Consider the following 16714-nt stretch of genomic DNA (forward strand, 5'->3'; position numbering starts at 1 on the left):
TCTTTCCCTGAATCTCTAGATGACACAGTATGTTCCATGAAAAACTCATCCACGCGATGTTAAACTCTACAAGAAAGACCATTGATGCAAAGCATCAAAAGGCGCCGTTTAATAGCTTATGCATTTGTTATACGTTGAAAACAAGGAATGTCAAGGCCAACAAGCATATTATGGTGCATCGAACCGCATCCATGAAATTCTGAAAATATTTGTAGTATTCTGCTTAACAACATAATCAAAAGCATTAAATTTGAAGAGTTTCAAGTTGAAGATTTCATTAGGGGTGGTGCATTAATGAACATACCAGAATTAGGGTGCTTGTGCATTGTACTTTTTGTCATTGCCACCTATCCATATACAAGTTTTATTGCAAAACCATAAGTGGTTTTAAAGAAATGCTCTGGTCAAGAAAAAGCGGCCGCAAAAATACTGTGATTAGCTGAAATAAAGCTATAGTTATTGTGCACTGCACTTCCTCTCGTTGTATTTTACCATTGAATGATGTTTAATGAAATTCCAAACAGTAGTTGGGGGGGGGGGCACGTCATCATGTGCTGGAATGACAACTTGAAGGGGAAAATAAGTTTCCTCTTTAAATTGGGGATTCATCATGAAGGGGTGATATGAAATAACCATTTAACAATTAATTACTTTAATAAACATTATCATTTCGTCTGAAGGTTGCAAACATAAATACCAACAATATATATAGCAGGAAATCTATATGAAAACAATAATCCTTAAAGGCCATTATTATTTAAACTGAATTAATGAAAGTGTAAGATTTATGAAGTTCCCGCGAAAACATCTTATCACATGATTTATTCGACCAATCGTTTTGTGCGCGCTGTGTAGTGTTCTAAAAATAAAACAACTCGGGGGCAATCGTAATGAAATTTTACTAATGTCACCTTCAACACATTAACAAATAAAGTTAGGTGAGTATTTTATTCCGATATCGATTAAATTAAAGAAAACAAAATAAAACATAATTATTCACATTCACATAATTACCGGTCCACACATTTTACATTTCCGGCACATGATTACAGGTAACCAATCGGAAAACGTAAACGAATCGGGAACAGGTATGAAACTTATTTGTCGTTCTTCCGAAATAATGTTTTGAAGATAAATTAAAGACAATCTATTCAACCATAAATAGCATTTTTAACACCCATGCAATCGCCATCTATTTGCATTTTTTAATCATAATAAAATAATAATAAAAAACCCAACTGTCAATCAAAGTAAAAACCGCTCCCACCACTGACTAACATATATTCCCATTCCATAATAGGCGCGCACTTCAATGCGGCGCCAATAAAGCAAGTGTACACAGGGCTGCCGCGCTCGAATTAGTTGTTGGATTTGGTATTGGATACTGCATCTCATACATAAATATTAATTGTATCCTATGCTTTTTGTTTGGTATTTTGTATGCCATTTGTATTTTATAAAATGTTTATTGTATACTGTATATCAAGTTTGTTTTCCACTAGCAAATATTGGGAAATGAAGTTTAGTAATTTTCTTTGCGCTCCGCTCGCTTAGGCTTCTTATCCACCAAGAACTAAAATATTAAATACTAGCTTATATTAGAATACAACCTAAATGTTCAGCCAATGAAATTGCCGATAGTCGGTCATTAAGTATTAGGCTTAATTAATCATTAACAATTTCAACCCTCGTGGGTGTTTAAAGGTCCGCCTTCTTCCATTCATCCGATACCCTCGCACTGTTGGATTGACAATGTGTCAGCCAATAAGGTTGAATTCTAATTCAGTTAGATGACCTGGAGTTTTATTCAATAAGCATCTTAGATCGAACTGAAATTTAAGATTAGAAAGTTTTTTTATTCTAATTTAAATTTAAGTTCAATCTAAGCTACTTATTGAATACGACCCCAGAAGTATTATCTTAAGGATTAACAAGAACCTTTTTGCTACGCTCACCCCGCCCATTTTTTTCATTGAGATTTTACTTTAAGTTATCTTAATTATACTTGGCAGCAGGTCCTTGTCGTATCTACTTATTTAAAAAAAATATGTAAGTTTGAATTAAAAACAAATAACATTTTATCACAGTAATCAAGATATGTTAATGTATACAGCGGTTTCCTTGAAGCATATAAAATGGACATTAATTTTCGAAAACAATAAATTTGAAATGTGTAATAATCAATTAATAATGTTAGTGTGTGTTATATGTTGCCTGTAATGTATAAAACTCCATATATGTATTAACATGTAGACATATTTTGTACTTGTCGCAATTTGTATGACATTCGACCACATTGGTCTATGTTTAGCTTGTAAATATGGTCAGTCTGTTTTGTTCTATGATCACGGCGCCATCTATCTAATAACAACTAGACAGGAGCTATGATTTGATAACAGTGCCATTTATGATGACAATGAATAAATCATCACGTACTGCTCTCCAATACCAAATAATCAATTTGTCTGGAGAAGATGGTCCATCAATTTGTTAACGCATCGAAAGAACAAACTAGAAAGTACACTCTAACATTTATGAAAATCAGAAGGTTTGCGAAGATTTCAATATTCTGATTTATTTTATAAATAATCTAGAGGGAAGTGAAATGCTACATTTAAACCGGCATCTTTACGTATCTTATGCAAACATCGAAACAGCTTGTTGTAGAAAAATGTCATTCGAATGAACGAAGCAGACAACTAACATTTTAGAGATATGTTTTAACTACTTAAACAGAAAGGAATACATTTTATACACGTTAATGTTAGATCATTATTACCAAAATATCTGAGATCAAACATTTTGCATAATTGTATCTATTTGAAGCCATAGCATTCGCAGGAACCGTGGCTTGATAAATCTGATAAACAGAAATAAGCATTGAGGGATACAACATCATCAGAAAGACAGGAATCTAGTTGGCGGCGGTGTGTGTGTGTCTCTTCATCTATGAACAATTTACTTTCAGGGAGAGAAATGGTTTAGAAATGGAAAAGGTCTTGGCAGAAAAAGTCTTACCAAAGACTCAACCTATTTTAATAAGTTCGTGGTATAGACCACCTAAACAAAATGGCATTTCATAATTATTTGCGTCTGTTTTATCCAATCCTAGAATTATACATTTTTGTCTTTTTGAAAAGAAATCTGTTTTAGTTTTCAGAAACTAGATATTTTTAACTTAAATCGGATCGTTGTCAATCTTACTATGATAACAAGTAAAAGCTCACCTTTGTTAAATAATATTTTATGTAACAACAAAAAATATGTGTTACAATGTGGTACATTGCCAGTGGATCCTAGTAATCATCTCCCAATATTTTGTACTAGAACGTCTCAAAAAGGTAAAATGATAAACACATGTTTTACGCTAAGATCATTGAAAACTTACAGATGCCATCTGTATACCTATTTGCATTTTGTCTATTGTTTCAAAGATACTTGAAAAAAGAGAGTGTATAACCAACTAGAGTCGTTGGTTGTTGAAATGATTTTTTTACATTTCAAATAGGTTAAGAGGAACCTACTCCACTTATACATGCCTAATATACTTGAGTGATTATATCCAAATACAAAGCTCAAAATGTTTTCATACAGGCATGTTCTTGCTAGACCTCACAAGGCATTAGACACAATTAATCATGTCATATTGTGTTACACATTAAAATATTTTGGCGTGGGACTAGTGAAGTGGTTTAATCTTACTTAATAAAGACGACAATGTATTAATGTCAACAATACCGTGTCTTATTTTAAGAATATTTCTCGTATTGTATTCCAGCGTCATATCCTTCGGCCACTTTTGTTTTATGCTATATCAATGACATGAGGATAAGCATTATTGCAACATATTAATTTATATTTTACGCAGATGACAGTGCTATACGTTTTCACATAAGAATACAAATTTATTGCAGAAACTCTTGGAAAAAACCTGAATGTTGTCAGGAATGGTTTGTAGACAATGAGCTTTCATTACACTTTGGTTAAACTGAATGTATTCTTTTTGGATCAAACCGTAAACCATTTTAATTCATTTTTTTCTATCAAATGCAATGTTCTTATTATAGTTTCACAATCATCTGAGAATTACATTGGAGTTATATTGGACAATGATCTTTCTGCTAATTCAATTGAATTGTAAACGATATAGTAAGGAAAATTAAGTGTTGGTTCAAGTTCTTGTACCTACAAAATTCTCGTTATCGTTTTTAAACTTAAAGTCTATCCTATATCCATGGTAATTTCATCAAGATGTCTGACATGCATTTGCATAACACTAGGCGCTCAGGTTGTAAGTTGTTTTTGCCTCAGGGAAATAGTTTAACTAATTCTAATTTTTAATATCAAGCTAATTTTGACTGGAACAAAATGAGGCTCCGTATACACAATACAGAAACATGTAAGCATTTAGGAATGGAGTAAAACTGTACATGGAAAACAACGAATTCTCTGATTTCATATTTTATTAGAAAATATAAGCTAGCCTACCAATTTTCTTTATATCTTCGATAACTGTTACATTTAAATGGAGCCAATATTTTGACCTTTGACCATTTGTATTTAAAAAGACCCGTTTTGAAATAAGTTGTAAAACTTTATGGGCTTTTCTGTGAAAATGAATATGTCTTAATCGTAATGTTTGTTCCATTATAACTATAAATCATTAAAGCACTGTGAAAATATTTTCTTTTTGTTATATTTTTGTGTGATATTTTTATTCAAACAATCTTAAATAACAATATATTTTATAGACGTTAAACTTTGGTTGTAAATTGTTTTTATTATTATCCTTAAATAATGACTTGTATATAATATATATGTATATATATATTGCACAAATAAAATGAAATGAAATCTATCAACATCTAGTTTTCCACCAAAGAAAATTAGTTCACTTTGCCTATGTAAGAAGATACATTAAGCAGTATAATGATTGTTGCAAGTGCCGGCTATCTCCGTAAATAAAACATTGTAATAATTAACTCTGCGAAATTGATGCATACTTCGAATCATCTACAAACTTATTCTAGTGGGGAATTCTTAAGGTATATCCGCACCCATTCAGTACCTTTTAGGATCGTGGGACCACTACAACTTCAAGACGATAACAATCACAGGACCATAACAACTGCAAGACCGTACCAAGCACAATACCATAACAACTTCAAGAGTATAACAATATTAGGACCATAACAATCACAAAATCAAAACAACCACATGACCATAACAATCTCAAGACAATACCCATATCACGACCATAACAACCTCAAGGTCATAACAACCTCAAGGCCATAACAACCTCAAGGCCATAACAACCTAAAGGCCATAACAACCTCAAGGCCATAACAACCTCAAGACCATAACAACCACACGACCGTAACAACCAGACGACCGTAACAACTTCAAGACCATAACAACCACATGACCATAACAACCACACGACCGTAACAACCACACGACCGTTACAACCTCAACACCATAACAACCACAATACCAAAACAAACACACGATCGTAACAACCACGAGACCATAACATCCTCAAGGCCATAACAACCTCAAGACCATAACAACCACAAGTCCATAACAACCTCAAGGCCATAACAACCACACGACCGTAACAACCACAAGACCATAACAACCACAAGGCCATAACAACCTCAATACCATAACAACCACACGACTGTAACAACCACAAGACCATAACAACCTCAATGCCATAACAACCTCAAGACCATAACAACCACATCCATAACAACCTCAAGGCCATAACAACCACACGACCGTAACAACCACAAGACTATAACAACCTCAATGCCATAACAACCACAAAGCCATAACAACCACAAGACCATAACAACCTCAAGGCCATAACAACCACAAAGCCATAACAACCACAAGACCATAACAACCTCAAGACCATAACAACCTCAATGCCATAACAACCACACGACCGTAACAACCACAAGACCATAACAACCACAAGACCATAAAAACCTCAAGACCATAACAACCATGCGACCATAATAAGCCCAAGACCATAACAACCACAAGACCATAACAACCTCAACGCCATAACAATAGTAGGATCATAACAATTAGAAGACCATAACAACAACACGACTATAACCACTCAATACAATACCAATATCATGACCGACGTCAAGACAAAAACAACCACATTACAATAACAACCATGCAATCATAACAACATCAATACCATAATTATATGGTCATATAAAGGCTGATATCATACAGAACAAGCCAGACACTTGTTTTTTTCTGTTATAACCACTCAAGATTGCTTGAAGTAAACATGGCAAACAAACCCTAAATATTTAAAGAATGTTTATATGTACTAGTGCATCTTTCAATAACGCATGCTGAAACAAAATGAATAAAAATTAGCATTTCTTTTATATATTACATTCATAACAGTCGTGAATAGTCCTTGAACTGCAAAGAAATAGTGAGGACCTTATACAGTTATAACACTAGTATCTACGTTTTTAACCAAAGCGTTCGTTCTTAACAAAATGCTCTTATTGTTGCATATTGAGACCTTGGAAGCGGAAGGAAACATTTATTCTTCACAACATTCTTCTATAATTTAGCGCAAGTGGGAGTACTTCAACTGCTGTAACAGTTTCACTAAAAGATTGATGGCACAGCATGATCGTTGCATTTTTAAGTGTGGATGTTCAGCAATGTTTATAACGGCAATATCTGAAGTGTTTTGGAAAATTACCTATAATTTGTTTAAATCAAACGACCCTGTTATGTATGAATGACCAATAACCGCAAAGTACTTTTGTTTTATGTTCTGCTAATTGACGGGACTTTTAATTCGATCTTCATCGAGGTACACAGAAAAAAACACCCACAAGCTAAATAACGAATTAATTGCGATTAAGTGCACCCGCATTTTGTTCGCGATTGAATGGATAATTTACTCTGGAAAAAGTATATTCGGAAATCGTTTTCAAGTGAGATTTGATGGTGACTTCTGCCAGATCCGTATTTCCGTTGTGTAGTAGTCACCGTGTGCAAACTGACTTTTAGAGCAAAATGTTGAAGCTGGTTGATGTTGTGGATCTGTAATTTTATCAGGGTAACAAATGAACCTAAAGGATGAAAAAATATTTTTTGTGAAAGACCAGTGGGCTGAACACTGGAAGACCAGTAGATGGAGGAGCGGGTGAAAGACCGTAGGGTGAAAGATCAGTGGGTACAGACCGGTGGAAATCCAGTAAATTGAAAATCAGTGTAGACCAGTAGGCGGGAGAAATGTACATGGAAGACTAGTAGGCGGAAGACAAGCGGGTGGAAGACCGGTGGGTTGAAGGCCAGTTAGTGGAAGACCAGTGGTTGGAAGACTAGTGGCCGGAAAGGTTAGATGATCGGTGTAAGATCAGTTTGTGGAATACCAGTGTGTGGACTACCAGTGGGTTAAAGACAAGTGGGTTGAAGACCAGTGGCTGGAAGACCATAGGTGTAAGACAAGTGGGTGGAAGACCAGCGGGTGGAAGACTTGTATCTGGAAAACCAGTGGGTGGAAGACCAGAACCTTGAAATACAGTGGCTGGAAGATCAGTAAGTGGAAGATCGGTAGAAGACCAGCGGATGGAAGAGTTGTTGGAAGACCTGTGGAAGACCTGTGGAAGACCAGTCTGTGGAACACCAGTGGGTGGAAAACCAGTGGTGGAAGACAACCGATGGGAGACCAGTGGGTTGAAGACCAGAAACTAGAAGTGGGTGGAAGACCAGTTGATGGAAGACCAGGGGGTGGAATACCAGTGGTTGAAGACCATTTGGAGGAAAACCAGTAGTGGAAGACCAGTTCGTGTAAGTGTTGTTTTACATTATTTCACGGAACAAATTTTATCCCGGGATATGATTTGCATTATTAATGCAAAGAAAATACTAACTTTATTTGCTTGTTTTCTGGCTAAGTAATGCCGTTTTAACAGCCAGGAGACAACGTTTGAAAATAGCACAATGATAAGACAGGGACTTTGATTTGATAACAGTTCCATTTATGCTGACAATGCATGAATGATCACGTACTGCTCTCGACAGCCAAACATCAATTTGTTACCGCATCGAAAGAACAAACTTTAAAGTACACTCAACCGGTAATGAAAGGGTCAAACAGCAGATTGAAGTTTTTTAATATTCTGTTTATTTCATAAATGGTCTGAAGTGAAATGTAATGCTGCATTTTAACTGGCTTCTGTGTGTATAATTGAAATAGTCTGCGTTGCATCGTATAGCAGAGTGTTTTTGTTCTTACGGACGGAGAGAATTGTGATATTATTGGAATACGGATAAGTTTCAAATCAGTAATAGTGAGCCTCTCGTCGTGGTGATATCGAATTTCCAATTTACATTCAATGCTTTGAAATGATTATTTAATATGACGTTTTACTTATTACACATATATGCCAGTTATACAAATCGATTTTTTTATATATAAAGTATTTGTTAGTTGTTCAATGCATTGTTTTTAAGAGCTCACTGGAGTTGAGGCCCAACATAAAGTGGTACTCGACAGTTCTGTATTTGTGGTGAAAAACGGGTAGAGTTTTCTAGGTTTTCTCCCAAAAGAAGGGGTTTTCTCAGTTTTGCCTCTTCGAGTTGACGACGTTCGTTAGCTTATTCTTGTTGCTTTACAGCTTTTTTCGTGAATCGGTATTGCTTATGTTATCAATTTTCAAGCTGTGTATGTCATTTTGTACTCTGTTTCGTGTCATCACAAAATATGCGTCACTCGCAAATCGCAACTGTGTTGTATTTTTTCGGAGTTTGAAAGGAAAATAGTTACAACGCAAACAACGCAACAGCTTTCTGTAGAAATGCCATTTGTATGAATGTACTTATGATAACAAACTGCCGTGATATAGTTTCACAGAAAAGAAATGTTTTGGGGTTTTTTCTACATTTGAGTAAATTCATTTGCTATCATTTTTTCCCGTTGAGACTCATAAAATTTTAAAATACTGTAACAAATAATTCTTACCTCGTATTCTTGTTTGACTATCCGCTAAATGTCAATATTTTTTATTCGTAATCACATGTTTTGTTTGAGATATTGAGTGTATTTTCATACTTCAGTGTCCGCTCTGAGAAGGTTATCCCATCATAAGTTTATATAGTTTTTATGTTAAAAGGAGCTTGAACTTTTATTTTTTAATTATGGGCTTGTCTCGTCTTTTTGTGTTTATAACGAAACTTGACCACAGTGCATCTTCCATACCTATCGAATTTAGTAACATAAACGTCAAGAAACGAAGCTTTGTCAACTATTCTTGAACGTGTCTCGACACCGAGAGTGGAATTTTCATATCCAAAGCCGAAGGTAGAATTACTGGCTCACCTTCTTTAAGTTCTCAGTGTTTCATGTATTGTGGGGGCGGGTGGCGAAATAATATGTTTGATTAAGAAGCGCTTTGAACAATCGTTTTTTGAATCGATCGGTTTTAAAGGAAATGTAAAAAAGGCATCATGAATCCCAACATGACGCCATTACTCAAGGGTGGATAACAATGAGTCACATTAATGGGCACTCATTTTATAAAAATCGTTCACATGATATATTCAGCCATTTTTGCTGTCTACTGAATTATTGATGATAATGATCTGAAAACATATAACACCACTATAAAGGAATGTGATTTTCTTTAAAAAAAAAAGGTAATAACGTTTAATGCGTCTTTCACCTCATTTCCGTTAATATATTAACTTCATTATAGCCATACTTCAACTACTAATTAACGCTGTTCTATTTCCTGTGAATGACGGGACCTTTACTTTAAATCTTCATCAAGGTACACAGGAAAAGGCGAACAAGCTCATTAAGAGAGGAATGAATTGTCATTAAGTCCACCAAGATTTTGTGGGCTAGGACAAGGTTTATAATTTACTCTGAAAAAGAGTGTTCATGTAGTTTAACTTCTTTCGGATGGCATTTCTATAACACCTTGGTTCAGTTTTTTCTTTAGATAAGTACATATATCAGTATAAACATAGTGTGTCATTTTACTACAGACTTTTTTATGAAATAATTACAGCTAGCTAGACCATCAATAGAGTTTACTAATTTAATTTGTTCTTATGATGCGCTAACAAATTGATGTAACATATATCCTTCATACAAACTGATTGTTTGGTATTCGAGAGGAGAACAGTACGTGATGATCTTTTTATTCCTGGTCAATGTTATGTTCAAAACAAGTGTCATCATAGACGGTACCGTGATCTAATCATGTCTCCTGTCAATATTTAAGAATTACTAATTAACGCCAAAGCAGTGCTGTTCTACTTCCTGTGAGTGACGGGACCTTTACATTGTATCTTCATTGAGTTGCACATGCATAGGAAAATAAGCTCATTAAGAAAAAGAATGAATTATCATTAAGTGCACCAGGTTTTGTGGGCGACTTGGTGAATAATAAACTCTGAAAAAGCGTGCTCCTGTATTTAAACTTTTTTTCGGATGGCATTTCTATAACACTCTGGTTCAGTTTTTTCTTTTAATAAGTACATAATTATTTCGTATATATATTTGTATAAACGTAGTGTGTCAATTCACTACAGACTTTTTAAGAACTAAATACAATATAATAACTTCGGCATTCAATCAGCAGCTAGACCATCAATAGAGTATACTAATTTAGTTTGTTCTTATGATGCACTTAAAAATTGACGTAACATCTTTCCTTCATACAAAATGATTGTTTGGTATTCGAGAGCAGGTATTGATGATCTATTTATTCCTGGTCAATGTTATGCTCGAAACAAGCGTCATCATAGATGGTGGAACTGTGATTTAATCATGTCTCCTGTCAATTTTACAACTACTAATTAAACCCAAATCAATGTTGTTCTATTTCTGTGCACGACGGGGCCTTTCTTTAAATCTTCATCAAGGTACAAAGGAATATGCGCATAAGCTCGTTAAGAAGCGAATAAATTATCAATAATGCACCAGGATTTTGGTGGGCACCTAAGTGAATAATAATTCTGGAAAAGATCTATTCAAGACTGTTAGTGGTTGATTTCTGTGTTATGGTTAATTTAAGGAAGGTGGAAAAAGACGTGCTTTGAAAAAAGTTGTTAACGGTGCGTTATTGTTTAGTTGTTGTTTATTAACTTCGTTTTATCGCGTAGTACATACCGCCAGATCAAAAAGACAAAAAGAGATAGATATCCTTATTTTCGCTCTGGTATCCTCTTGTTGGTGAGTGGCGTCCGAATCGAATAAAATAACGAACATGAATCAAAAACGTGCCGTAAACGGCATCTTCATCCTTTCGAATGTCGATGTTTTGTAAATGCGAGTTCGGAGTTCAACATAGTCCGCTTGTAAAACTTTCCAAACATTTCGTTTGAATAATCTAATCATTCGACTGTCGTTTGATACAATAGATAAGGCAACGATGACGAATGTATGATAACTGATACAGAAATGAATATCCAACACCATATTCTTAACAACATCTCGTGATGAAACTTAAATAAGCTGATAAGACGATTCGGCAAAATGAGTAGCGTTTGTTGCAAGTTAAGTTTTTGAAATAAGGATTCAATCTATTGTCAAGATGATGGATTTTCGTATAACGATTGAATATACTGTGATGACTATTCAATATACACCAGTTTCAACCGCAAATGGTATTGAGCGGTTGAAACATCCAAGAACATATAAATTGAAATCTGGTGGTTTGTAAAATGCACTCAATAGTTCAGTCACAATTCTAGACTGAATAAGAAATATCTTCGTTTTAATACACAAATGTAAGTCTTTACAGTGAAAACAATGCTACATCTATGCTAGTTGTCACTCTTAAAGGAAGTTCCATTGGCAGGACATACCAACTCAGATGATTCAATGATAAGAGTCAACCATGTTTCAGTGTAAGCTACGATGGAAAATGTTAAGACACACTGACTAACATGTATGCCACAGAGAAGAGGGAGGAGGAAATATTACAAGAGTGGCAATAGGTCAAACACCATTAAATTAAGTTCACATATATTCTTTTGCCAATGGACTAATTTGCACGCAAGATAACACTGATTTCTAGTTCTTCATGACCCCCGACACCATAGAAGGGGAGACATATCCACTTGTGTACTAAACATAAAACAACGATAGAAAACGTTACTCATATCCACTTGTGTACTAAACATAAAACAACGATAGAAAACGTTACGTTCCTCGTAAGAAAATTGGTTGAACGTTATCACTGTGTTTTCGGTAAAATGACAATATCCTATGTACTAGAACAAATCAATGCGGTGAAAATGTTAACAAAAATGTAGATCAAGTAGATCAAGTAGATTCGGTATGTTCTTGAAATTACAAACCATTCAACTTCAATACCTATAACGATGGGTAGTAAGCATTGGTTTGCGATGGTATATACCATGCTGTGATCCACTCTCATGTGTTTATTTAAATAAATAAGGTAACGATGAGAATGCACTTCCGAATCGGTTTTATTTGCCCTATATCGAGGATGAGCGCAAGCATAGAATTTGTGTTGTACTAACAATGCATTTCTCTAAATAGCTTAAGTTTAAGTAAATATTAGGGATGCAAACGAATGGCAAAATAGATATTCGAATATTCGGTATTTTTTTCGATCGAATATTCGATTTTCCGAAATACTTATTTTAGAAGATGTAGTAAACTACTATTATTATTCGCTAAAGTAATAGCCGGGGCATTTAAACCCTATTTTGTCGTAGCCAGTACGCGCGGCGGACCCTTATTTTCCCCTTTGAAATTCGCCATTTTCAGGAAGAAAAAAGCAATACATTATAAACAGACAAACAACAAAATCGAATAATTCAATTCCGCTGGCTTTTGTAAACAATTTGAAATTAGATGGATACCTAGTAAAACAGTGTTTTGCGCCAATGGAAGGTCTTTCCGTAGGATGATCAGCCTCGTTCTGAGATTTACCTCTAAACTGACTAAATATAACTATGGAAAACCCAAACCAACTCGGGAACTAGTAAAATAGTAAAACGAAAACATAAATTGATTGGACTTATCTATTGTACAACAATAGAGGAAATATATCCTAAAATCCATTTCAAAGCACGAAAATTGTATTGAAAGATGGAAACAGTTAAAAGCACATATATGCAACAACATTATTGAGCACAATATTACATTATTGTGGCATTCATATCATCACCTCGTTTTGAGCTATGTTGCACAGCATAATTTGCAGCCAAAACAACACTAGCCAGTTATTGTAAAAGAAGGGGGAATTTTTACTTTATATACTATAGACTATATTTGATGTAATTCACATTATGCACTTTCAAGTAGTGTAAATCATATATATGATTTACACTACTTGAAAGTGCATAATGTGAATTACATCAAATATAGTCTATAGTATATTTAGTAAAAAGTATATATATGATTTACATAACAATAAATAAAAAAAATAGTATTTATCAAATACATAGGAATAATTCAGTTAGTTGCCACAATGATAATTAACATGCTTAGCTGAACGCGATAATTTGAAATAAATGAAGTGAACCTACAGGAGGAGACGCGTCCCAAAAGAACATTCTTGATCTTGTTTAAAGGGGAATGGTGACTGATGATACAATTGCAATAAGAAAAGAAAACTGTCAAAACCTTACATAAAATTGACATCGTTGTGTACATTGCATTGAATCTTACGTACTTAAGTATCATATCGCTTACGATACATGCATCTTTCGCATCTTACGCGCATTTTCCCAATTTCCTAGAGTTGTCTACCACGTAAACCCCAACAATTTAAAAAAGAGCGTCGGTAAAATATTCTGTACTCATAATCAGAAATTATATATAGAGGGACAACATTTCACGCTATTTTAATCAGGGAAACACAGATGAAACAGTAACATGATTGTTGCGTTATTAATTAGACCATGTAAGATGATATATTATCGGCAACCTATTAGCTCGTATTGACATTTTTAGGCTTATTTTGTATATATATATATTATATTGTATTTGCCAATCGACCATCTGGTGTGTATCTCCTTAAAAGGCATATATTCATCGAAGTATGCACCGGATAAACAATTGCTCTGCCTAACAAATCGAACTTTTTCCCGAGAAATAATTGGTATCATTAGCGTAAGAAATATAACTTTTTGCGAGTTTTCTGCATCAAGAATGCCGTTAAAATTGACAGAAGACATGATTTGATCACATTCCCATCTATGATTACACTTGTTTCGAACATAATATTGACCAGGAATAAATAGATCATCACGTACTTCTCTCGAATACCAAACAAGTTTGTACGAAGGAAAGATGTTACATCAATTTGTTAGCGCATCATAAGCACAAACTTAATTGGCACACTCTATTGATTGCCAAGCTGCTGATTGAATGCCGAGTTTTTTTTATTGTATTCATTTTATAAAAAATATGTAGTAATATGACACACTACGTTTATACTGATGTATATCTTAAGACAAGAATCATTGTGTTAAAGAAATACACCAATGTCTCGTTTAACAGCACCTTTTTGATATAGTTTCAAGTTTCAAGTTTTATTGGCAATATCGACAATACATAAGCCTTTGGCCATGAAAAATACACAAAGAATGAGATGTACACAAATTGAAAAGGCGACAAGTACAAAAACAAATTCACACGTACATTTTATACAAAACAGAAAAATATATATGAAGCAACTGCATTAATGATGACAGAACGTCGTAGAAAAACATTGTTAATATGTTTAGACACATCTTTTAGAGTTTGTGTTTAAACATATTTACAATGTTTTTCTACGATGTTCTGTCAGCATTGATGCACATATCTTTTAGAGTTTGTGTTTTCTAGGACATAGACAAAATATAAAGAAATGAAGTTTATTTTCTACATGTGAGTAAACTCATTTAGCTTTTGAATGCAGTCTATTTCCGTTAAGACTGGAACAACTATACAATACTGTATCAAATATCTCTGCCAAAGACTTACTTAGAAGCAGAGCTATTTTAGACTTCATTAAAGGGCTACTTGCGCCCATTTTATACGAGTGTTTTATACCCTCATTCCATATGACCGGACAGAGACACATTCTCTATGCACTAATTTCAAAAGAAACCACGTGCAGAACGTTCACACGAGAGATCACAAAAATAGAATGATAACTATAATTGTTTTGTCATTAATATTCACTCTCCTGTTGTAAGTTTGTGTCGCGAGTTAATAATTTCAAATTGTGTTATCACATTTCCCTTTAAAGTATTCCAAAAAGAGTAAAATCGTATGGTTAGAAAAAAGAGCTAAATTTATCGGCAACGGAAAAAGTAATTTAGTTTTATAAATGTAGGTCACCATGCAGATGAATACTAACAATAAAGTATGCAATTAAGTATGCCTACAAATACAGTAATGTACTGTACTATATATGCAGTAATAAGACACAGCATCAAGGACATTTTGCGCGCGAACATATTATATGTTAGCCTTGCCATTTCGTTAGCTCCGGTGATAAACTTGGTATGAAAGAACGCAACATGGCTGTGCAAATACTAATAAAAATATACAACGCGTATACTTATGGCTGACTTTGCCATTTTATATTTAAAATATGTGAAAGTGTTACGCCGATTAACGAGGAAAAATAGGCAATGTGGCGGGTCAAAAATATTAAATAATAATACATTGTATTTTCGCCCCGTCAGTTGGCGTGTTGTTGTAATTTCGCCCCGAAAATGGACGATTTTCGTTTTTTTGTATATCCGTATATCCGCTAACTTTTTATTATCATATTTTCTCGACCAAAATACGATGTTGCAGAAATCATCCACCGTATACAGCAGCAAGTAAAACACGAAAACAATATTTTCGCGCTTGATGATCTCACCTTACAGTTAATTTCTAATAATGTTTGCCGCATTGCAAATAAATAGTATTGTTTTTGATGCATTATAAACAGTTTTGACTGCATGTTTGGTGTGATTAAGTTCTTACTGAATCGGGCAGATATCTTTCGTTGTCTACCCCTTTCTAAGCTGGTTGAGGTTTCCGATGTACACTTACCTGAAATTTTGGCGCCTGGTGACCTAATGTAAGTTCGGTATCATTTGAAAGGGTTTAAAGTCTATAGATAGCCTTTCTATACGAATATTGCCAACAAGATGTTTTTACTTTAAAAGATTGAAAAATCGGTCATTTCACTTCCGATAACAGTTTAAATAAAGAACAAGATTACAAACCACCGTAATATGATATGTAATGTATTTTCGGTATGTTTAGTAAATGTGGTAATGGAATACACAATTTTACCATCGCAGCTTTTAATCTTATCTAAGTAACTCAAAGCATCAGAATCAATACAAAAAAACTTTTATAAACTAATAACAATTACATTGCCTTTTGTTATACAGAAGATAATTATGACACTCATTCCGTATTATTTTTATGAGATGTTATCTACTACATGCTTATTAATAATTGCCGCAATATTTTCATTACAAGATTTGTGATACCAGTAAAAGCAGCGATGCCTTACTGCTGAGTATTGGTATTGGAAAAAGAAAAATCCACATCAGTGTCCGCCTATAAACCTATTTGACATTGGCAAACTTTCTAAGACGTCACCAGAGACGTGAAGGCTTATCTTAAAGTTTAGATAGATTCGCGCACTCATAGTGAAGTTGTGCTGAGTATTAATTCACT

Source organism: Mya arenaria, chromosome 2, assembly GCF_026914265.1.
Source record: "Mya arenaria isolate MELC-2E11 chromosome 2, ASM2691426v1".
NCBI lineage: Eukaryota > Metazoa > Mollusca > Bivalvia > Myida > Myidae > Mya > Mya arenaria.